This window comes from Penaeus monodon, chromosome 13 (genome assembly GCF_015228065.2).
Source record: "Penaeus monodon isolate SGIC_2016 chromosome 13, NSTDA_Pmon_1, whole genome shotgun sequence".
Taxonomy (NCBI): domain Eukaryota; kingdom Metazoa; phylum Arthropoda; class Malacostraca; order Decapoda; family Penaeidae; genus Penaeus; species Penaeus monodon.
The window spans coordinates 15,293,869-15,303,868 of NC_051398.1; the positions used below are offsets into that span (position 1 = coordinate 15,293,869).

Genomic DNA, 10,000 nt, shown 5'->3' on the forward strand with positions numbered 1-10,000 from the left:
CCGATAGCGAGTAAAATAAAGAGACTGACCCTGCGGTGTTATGGCCACGGGGGAGCGGGGCGAGACCACTGAATGGAGGGGGGGAGGGGGCCAAAGGAGGGGGGGAGGGGGCCAAAGGAGGGGAGGGCAAGGGGGACAGGAGGGAAGGAGGGGAAGAGGAATGGAAGGATGGCTGGTTAACCTAGGAGGATTTATGAGAGGAAATGCTGACAATGGACACACACACTCCTCTCCCCCCCTCTCTCTCCCCCCCCCCTCTCTCTCTCTCTCTCTCTCTCTCTCTCTCTCTCTCTCTCTCTCTCTCTCTCTCTCTCTCTCTCTCTCTCTCTCAATGCTATCTTTTCTTCACCTTATTATCTCTCCTCTCTCACCTCATCACCCCTTATCTTATCCCTCCGTCCCCCTGTGCCTGTGCCTCCTTCTCCCCCTCCCCATTCCCTTCCCCCCCTCCCTCCCCTCCTCCTCCCACTCTTCAACTTCCCCCTTCCCGCCATTCTTCCTCACCACCCCCTCCCCATTCCCCCTCACCTCCCCCTTCCCCTCCTCCCCTTTCCCATTCCACTTCCCCTCCTCCCCATCCCCACCCCCCTTCCCCTCCATCTCCCCCTCCCCCCGGCTCCTCCTCCTCGCCAGGCACGACACCTAAAACCTAAAAGAACGACCGAGGAAACGTCCGCCAGAACCCTAAAGGAAGCCTAGACTCAGCTGTTACGTCACATCCCCGTCGATACCGGGAAGGAGAAGGAAAAGGGACAAGGAGGAGAGGAGGAGAGGACGAGAAAGGGAAGAATAAGAGGAGACACGGGGAAAAGTGAGGAGAGAGGAAGGAGAAGGAGAGGAGGGAAAGGAGAGGACAAGGAAGGGAGAATAAAAGGAGACATGGGGAAAAATGAGGTGAGAGGAAGGAGAGGACAAGAAGGAGGGAGGAGGAGAGGGCAAGCAAGGGAGAATACGATGAAACACGAGTAAAAAATGAGGTGAGGGGAAGGAGGGAAGCCGAGAGGGCAATGGAGGAGAAAAGAGGAGAGGACGAGAAAGGGGGATAAGAGAGGACATGAAAAAGGAGGAGATTAGAGGATACGGAGGAGACGAGAGAAAAAACGAAGTGAAAATGTAGAGAACACAAAATAAGAAGGAGAAGCGAGAAGAAAAGGAGAAGAGACGAAAGTCCAAAGTGTGCGGCCAGAGAATAGAAAAAAAAAATAAACCGTAACTAAACAAATTCCGCATTATCGTATACGCGTATGCATGTGCGTGTAAACGTGCACGTGAGTGTATTTAAGTATACAAATACGTATCGTAAGTATGAAAAAGGTAAAAAAAAAAAAAAACATTAAAAAATTAATAAATAAAAACATATAAAAAATAAGAAAATCTATATAAAAATAAAATAAAGAAAAGGGTTCAACCACGCCCCTCCTTTCCCTCCCCCTGCTTCAGTGCGAACCCCCCCTGCGCCTCCTCGTTCCCGCCGACTATTTATCTAACTGATTCCTCCCCCCCCCCCCCATCCCAGTGAAAAAGATTGAAAGGAAAACAAAGGAAAGATAATAGTCCGGTAATGAGCGAGGCCTCCGCCAATTAAACTCGACAACGGTGCCTAGCTAAAAACAAAAGCCTGGCGCGCGCAGTTCAGTCCACGCCTAATGGCCATGTAAAGATACTCGGGAGAGCGGAAAGCCGAGGAAAACATTCATAGGCGGCTGACCTTCCTAGGCTGCGCGGGAGGCCGGCCTCGTCGGGGGGGGGGGGATCGTTTCTCGTTTCTTTAGAATAGCAGGGATAGTTATAAAAATAAAAATAGTAATATTAAAAAAATGATGATGATGATGATGATGATGATGATGATGATAACAATAGCAATAATAACAATAATAACAACAACAATATTAATAATAATGATGATAATAATAATAATAATAATAATAATAATAATAATAATAATAATAATAATAATAATAATAGTAATGACAATGTTAATAACAATAATAATAGTAATAATAATAACTAACAATAACTATAATAATAACATTAATAGAAAAAATACAAAAAAAATAAATAATAACAAATAACAATGATAACAACAATCACGAAAACCAACACACCCAACCAAAACCGAAAGTCCCTCCCTATTAAAAAAGGATAAAAAAAAACGAAAAAAAAAAACAGGGCAACCCCCCTCATCCCACCCCCCACGGCCTCGCAAGAGCCTGAGGTTTTGCGGTGGCCATCACATAAATCACGGACGGCGACGGAGACCGAATCTCGCCCGCGCCCGGAGGGACCTGTGTCACTCATGGGCGTGTGCGTATGTGTGCGTGAGTGTGTGTGTGTGTGTGTGTGCCGGAATGCGTGAGTGTGTGTGAGTGCGTGAGTGTCTGTGAGTGCGTGTGTGTGTATGTGCGTGTGCCGCAGTGCGTGAGAGTGTGTGAGTGCGTGTGTGAGTGCATGATGATGATGATGATGATGATGATGATGATGATGATGATGATGATGATGATGATGATGATGATGATGATGATGATGATGATGATGATGATGATGATGATGATGATGATGATGATGATGATGACGATGACACTCTACCATAGGAAGATGGATAATCAAAACAATCACAATCACATAAAACACAAGAACAATACTACCAGGGCTAATTACTGTAACCATTCCTAATAACATCATTATCACAGAAAAATGACAACACTAAGAACAACAATAACAACGCATATACCAACACTCAAACAACACCAATAAAGAGAAATCACAAAAAATGCCATCCCCTCAAAAAAAAAATAATAATAATAAATATAAATAAATAAAATAAATAAATAAGTAAATAATAAAAACAAACAAAGCGGGACGGCGACGTAGAAAATCCCTGGATAATAATAGACAGTCGCTCTTTGCTCTTAAGCTCCTCCTCCCTTTCCACCATTTCAAAGAGAGAAAAACGGGAGAAAAAGAGAGAAAAGTGAGGATGAGAAAAAGAAATAAGAAAGAACGAAAGAAAGAAACAGAGAGAGAGAGAAAGAGATTGAGAAAGAGAGAGGGAGAGAGAGAGGGGGGGGAGAGGAGAGAGGGAGAGAGAGAAGGAGAGAGGGAGGGAGGGAGAGAGAGAGAGAAAATATGGTTGAAGAGGTAGCGAAAGAAAGAGAGGAGGGAGACAGAGAGCTATGAGATGGGAGAGGGGGAGGGGGAGAGGGAAGGGGATACACCGAGAGAAAAAAAGGAAAAAAAATCAAGCCTACTGTGGGATAACACGAGAAAGATAGAGAAAGAGGCTTCGGAGATGTAGTGTCATAGAGAGGAATGAAAAGATGGGGAGGAGAAGGGGGGTATCGAGGCATGAGAAGGGGAAGAGAAGGGAAAGGGTGGGGTGGGGAGAGGAGGGAAAAAGAGGGAGGGACTGCGAGCGCCGCTGAAAAGGGGTGGTGGTGGCGAGAGGGAGGAGAGAAGGAGGCGAGAAGAATGGGTGAAATGCTGCGTGTGAGAATTGAAATGACTGAAAGCGATTCGGCTGCTTTCAAAGTGTTTCAGGATCCCGAGGCTGAAAGACGGAACCAACTGCCAGCGCCTGAGAGGGAAAGGGTTAGCACATGGAGAGATAGAGGAAGGAGCGGGATGGGAAGGAAAGAAGGAAGGATGAAAAGAAGGAAAAAAGGAGGAAGGGACGAGGGAGAAATAGAAAAAGAGAAAGAGAGATAAGGGGCAGCGACAGACAGACAGACAAACAAAGTAAACAAGCGAAGCACAGCGAGGATCAGAAGGAACACAAAGAAAAAAAAGATAGAGAGAGGGAGAGATGGGATATCAGGAGCAGGTCGCTTGTACGAGGGCGTCAACCAAGATGAGGACGGGAGATTAAGAAGAAAAAAATAAAAGATGAAAAAAAACATGGCATCGAGGTGCGAGACGCCGAGTCGGTTGTTAAGGAAATTAACAACGCCTTGAAAGACAGACAGGCAGACAGACAGACAAGACAAACAAGACAGACAGACAGACTGAAAGGCGATATATACGAATTATTCCAGACATCCCTCCCTTCAAGTAGTAAACATAAACGTATTTTGTTTTGTTTTGTTTTGTTTTTCTTTTTTCAGAAAAAATACAGATTCAACTACCAATTTGTCTTCCGCTTTTATCAGCAAAAAATAGGAATTTAAATAAATACGACAGTGTCACAAAGAGGGGAAAATAAACAAAGAAAATGCCAGACACTGAAGTGGAGGGAAGAGATGAAAAAAATTAGGAGCAAGACGGGTGGAATTTTGGGTCAGGGTAAAAAATGATGAGAAAAGAACGTGAGAGAGAGAGAGAGAGAGAGAGAGAGAGTGAGAGACAGAGTGAGAGACAGAGTGAGAGACAGAGAGTGAGAGACAGAGAGTGAGAGACAGAGAGTGAGAGAGAGAGTGAGAGAGAGAGAGAGAGAGAGAGAGAGAGAATGAGAGAGAATGAGAGAGAATGAGAGACAGACAGAGAGAATGAGAGAGAGAGAGAGAGAATGAGAGAGAAAGAGAAAGTAGCCCTGCTCCCATTTAGCCCATAACCCCAAAGTTAAGAAAACGTAAGAACCGTAAAATTCAGAGTAAGATCAGTGGCAGTGTGGGTGATGGTGAAGTCAGCCAAAAGAAAAAAAAATAAAATATATTAAGGAAATTTAATCCCTCGAAGTCGAATTGTTTTTTTTTCCGGAAAAAGTGGAAAGATTAAAAATAAGAGGAACAGGTTTTTCATACAATTTGGATTATCTGTTTCGGCGCAGACACAGGAAGGCCCGTAAATGGCTTTAAGATTTGGTTCGGAGATAAGGCGACGTGGGAGAGGATAACGCACACCCCCTACCCCCTCCCCCACCCCCCCTCTCTACATAATTCCCCCCTCAGCCCCTCCTCCTGCGACTCCCGACGGCGAAGATTTAAAAAAAAAAATTGTGTCCCTATCCGTTTCGCCGATAAATTCTGACTTCCCAGCATGAACAGTAAAAATTTTAGCCTCGTGCTCCCTTTCGTAATAAATTTAGTCTGCAACCCACCTTCGGCTACCTTCTCCTACGCCCCCCCAAACCCCCTTGACCCACCCCACCCACCACGAGTTCGCTTCTTCCAAAGCCCTTGTGCCCCCACCCAACCACCCGCCGGCGCCCACGGCTGCTTCCAACCAAGTGATAAGATTTCATCTTCCCTTCTGAGCTCTGCTTCTTCACGACCCCCCTCTCTCTCCTTGCCTCTCCTCCCTTCTCTCCTGTCCTGTCCTGTCCTGTCCTGTCCTGTCCTGTCCTGTCCTGTCCCCTCCCTCTCTCGTTTTCAACGAAGTCTATTAAATCGCTAAACAATTATTTCCCTTGCGCATGCCCCATGTCCTTGACATGCCCTGAAATATGGGCAGCCTTTCTAGTGCCCTTCTCCCCCTTCCCATCTCCTTCTCTTCATTTCCTTTTTCTTTTTCTCCTCCTCTTCCCCTCCTTCTCCTTCTCCTTCTCCTTCTCCTTCTCCTTCTCCTTCTCCTTCTCTTGCTCCTCCTCCTCCGTTCTCATCCCCTCCTCCCTTAAAATGTGCCTCAGTACCTGATATACGAGAAAGAATAATAATCTACTCAAAATGGGACGAGCCAATAAGACAGGGACTGTATCAGTTGTGTTAGCTTTTTATTTTAAAACAACAACTCTTTTCAGCTGAGAGAGAGAGAGAGAGAGAGAGAGAGAGAGAGAGAGAGAGAGAGAGAGAGAGAGAGAGAGAGAGAGAGAGAGAGAGAGAGAGAGAGAGAGAGAGAGAGAGACTTGGGCATTAGACTAATGAAACGTCTGAGAACAATTTGGGAATGATGAAAATGGGTATCTTCGGGGCTGCGGTAAAAACTCTATCGGCGATCACGCAAAATTAGGAACCTTCTAAGATGTTGGAAAGGAGTTCAGCCGGGTCGGAATTTATCTCGAAGCTGGGAGGGAATGGGGAGGGGGCGCAGGCAGTAAGGGAGAGGGGAAAGAGTGGAGAAAACGGGAGCCGGAAGAAGAGAAAGAGAGAAAAATGAGAAAGAAAAAAAGAAACTGAATGGCCGAAAATGCTGCCGGGTAGCAATTAAGATGACTGACTGCGGACCGTCTTAAAAGTAATTACTCACTCCTTGTAGCGTCACGACAGGTCCGAGAGGCGCTCAGGTCACAAGGGGACCGAAGGGTAGACCTATTTTCCTCCTATCGAGGTCATTAAAGGGTGAGAAAGCCCTGATAATGATCTCCGTGGCGAGTTCGAAAAACGACACGACGGCGCGACGAACCAACGGCTTGGAGGAACTCGTACCAAATGACCCATTAACATTATCATCGGCAATGCTTTTCGCCCGTTATTCTATCTCCTCTCTGCCTTCTTTCAGAATAAAAAATATATATATACATATATAACCCGGGCCAAAATTGATGCCATGTCCTCAGCTGCCGGTTTTCATATATCCTTCAAGGAAAAAATATTCTGAGACTATCTTTTTCCATTTTTTCTTCTTCCCTCCAGACGCGAGGAGAGAGGCCCACCCCGAGCCCCAGTCGAAACACCTGCATACCCCAAGTTATGCTCGGGAGCCTCCAAGTTAATGAATATGTATATCACCTGCAACCGAAAGACGCGGAGGGAGGCAGCCAGCTCGAGACCACTTAGTTAATCTGCCTCAAGTCTTAAGCAGTTTATCGGCCCCGCGTACCCAGCTGGCCGAAGAACCTAGAACGAGCTCGGCGCCTGTTTATGGGACGGCCGAGACGCGCTAGTTACACGAGTGATGGCCAATTTACCTGTTTATCAGGGATTATCGATTCGGCAGTTTATCGAGAATTGGTCATGTAGCTGTTTCCTGGCCATAAAAAGGGGGTATTAAGGGCGTATTGATCTAGTGAACTCGTTATTATTTTGAAAGGAGAGGGAGAGGAAGGAGGGAGGAAAAGAGGGAGGGAGCACGGGAGAAACAGGGATGTAACATCTAGAATATCTGTATATTAGTATATAGTATGTACATATACATATACATATACATATACATATACATATACATATACATATACACACACACACACACACACACACACACACACACACACACACACACACACACACACACACACACACACACACACACACACACACACACACACACACACACACACACACACACACACATGTGTGTGTGTGTGTGTATGTGTGCCCATACATTTGTACGTATACACACACACACATACACAGAGAGAGAGAGAGAGAGAGAGAGAGAGAGAGAGAGAGAGAGAGAGAGAGAGAGAGAGAGAGAGAGAGAGAGAGAGAGAGAGAGAGACAGAGAGAGAGAGCGTGGCTGGCAAAAGAATAGACGATGTAAGGCAGGTCAAGGGATGTCAAAGACCAAACCTAAACTCCCCCGAGATCGTGCAGGTGAGCAACAAGAAAGAAAGAAAAAAAAAGAAGGCAAGAGAAAACAGCGAACCCCCTCTCACCCCTACCCCTCCCCTCTCCCCCAATCAAACGGTAAAGATGTAGCATGCTCTCACCCTCTGCAAGGTCCTCAACCCACGACAGTAGCGAGCGATATTTGCATTACTACTCAAAAAAAAGAAGAAAAAAGGAAATTCCAGATTCGCGCAAGCTGGAAGGGGGACTCGTAGAAGTCAAGAGAGGACTGAGTGGGATACTGCTAGTAGAAGGGTATATATATAAATGTCACGTGTGAAAAAGGGCCTGTGTTGGATGGCCCTCTTTGCAATGTAGGTCGGGTGAACGAGAGAGAGAGAGAGAGAGAGAGAGAGAGAGGGAGAGAGAGAGAAAGGGAGGGAGGGAGGGAGAGAAAGGGAAGGAGGGAGGGGGGGGGGGAGAGTGGGAGAGAGAGAGAGAAAGCGAGAGAGAGAGAGAGAGAGAGAGAGAGAGAGAGAGAGAGCGAGAGAGAGAGAGAGAGAGAGAGCGAGAGAGACGTCAACAGCACACATCGAGTCATCGCTCCACCCAATAGCGCATGATACAAAGCGACGGCATGACATCGGCCCACGAGGGAATCAGAGTAGAGGCGTAAATAGCCCCATTCGAGTTGACAAGCATGCACAGGGTAACAGGAGGGCGAGGCGTGATTGATCGAGCTGGTGGGAGAGAGGTCAGGTCAAACGGGGTCAGTGACGAAGCACCCCACGATGCGCCCAAATCCTCCTCCCCAACCCCTCCGACCCAAGTCTCCATATGCCCCCCCCCCCTGCCTCCCCCTTCCCAAACCAGCGTCTCACTGGGACTCCCAAATCTCTCTCTCTCTCTCTCTCTCTCTCTCTCTCTCTCTCTCTCTCTCTCTCTCTCTCTCTCTCTCTCTCTCTCTCTCTCTCTCTCTCTCTCACACACAAACAAACACACACACACACACACACACACACACACACACACACACACACACACACACAACAAACCACAAACGTTCTCGCTAGCACCACAAATACCCCCCCCCACTACCCACCCCCAACGAACCCCAGACTACTGCCTTCAACGTGCGCGGAAGTACAGACCCATAAATCTACGGGGAACTGTGTGTTTTCGTGCACGGCAAGTTGTGTAGAGCGTCTGTGTTTCCCCCCGCGAAGAAAAATGGATATGTATTGTATATGGAGAACACGACAGACGGGATCCCAAGATCTTTCAAATCTATTACTTCAGGGAAATCACCTGATAATAATTCTGACTGCGAGACGGGTCGTGCTGCAAGGAGGGAGAGAAGGGACAGTTTCGTGCATGTTAAATGTGCATAAAAGTCAGACAAACAGGCAGGCAGGTAGGCAGAGGGCGGGGGGCATGACAGAAGAGACAGGGAGAGAGGTGGAAGGGAGATGTGTGAGAGAGAGAGATAGAGATAGAGAGAGAGAAGAGAGAGAGAGAGAGAGAGAGAGAGAGAGAGAGAGAGAGAGAGTGAGAGTGAGAGAGAGAGGAGAGAGAGAGAGAGAGTGAGAGAGAGAGAGAGAGAGAAGAGAAAGAAAAGGAGAGAAAGAAAGAAAAGGAGAGAAAGAAAGAAAAGGAGAGAAAGAAAGAAAAGGAGAGAAAGAAAGAAAAGGAGAGAAAGAAAGAAAAGGAGAGAAAGAAAGAAAAGGAGAGAAAGAAAAGGAGAGAAAGAAAGAAAAGGAGAGAAAGAAAGAAAAGGAGAGAAAGAAGGAACAGGAGAGAAAGAAGGAAAAGGAGAGACAGAAGGAAAAGGAGAGATAGAAAGAAAAGGACAGCAAGAAAGAAAAGGACAGAAAGAAAGAAAAAGACAGAACGAGGAGGAGAGAGAAAAGGGAAGAAAAAGGCAAAGGAAGAAAAGAAGAGAAAGAGGAAGAAAATGGGGGGGAGAGAGAGAGAGAGAGAGAGAGAGAGAGAGAGAGAGAGAGAGAGAATCTTATTATTTTGCACCTAGCAGCAACCTTTTTAAGACACGTTGCCTCCCAAGCTAATACTTCAACTCCAGTTCCCTACAGACGCTCAACGCCAGCCCTGTTTTCCCCAACCACGCGAGTTCCTTCTCGCCTGGAAAGGAGTTTATGGCATTCGTAATATATTAAACTCCAAACGGAATGCAAAACACTCCACGCTTTGCATCCCTCTCGTTACAACTCACAGCCTCAAAAGCTCCCGAGGCAAAGCGTCACCCAAGGAGCAGACATACAGCGAGTCACAACTCAAGTGTGTCTCAAGTGTTTAGATGTTATTTCATGCTCGGTTCGCCTCCTCTGTTGTGAGTCATCCCCGGCAAACTGGACAAGGGGTTGACCTGAGTTTGCTCCCGTGACCTCAGTCCCACCTCACGAGGTCAAGACGCACTACAAACACTATCCCACCGTACGACCTGCCTGCCCGCTCATCTTCGCTCGGCGTCGGGGATTCAGTAATTACAGAGGGACGCTCAGGTGTGACTGTTGTTTGAATATTTATACTTTAATATCCAAAGAGTTCTTATGTTATACATACTGATTTTATTCATCATATGTATCGGTGTCAAAATATTAAGAGTGGATATTCAAAATTGTAGG

At 46.5% G+C, this 10,000-nt stretch overlaps 1 protein-coding gene across 2 annotated transcripts in view; it reads right to left on the minus strand.

The window, feature by feature from the left end:
• LOC119580159 (DBH-like monooxygenase protein 1) overlaps nucleotides 1-10,000 on the minus strand; it is a 140,509-nt gene that overhangs the window by 129,464 nt on the left and 1,045 nt on the right. The window lies entirely within an intron of this gene.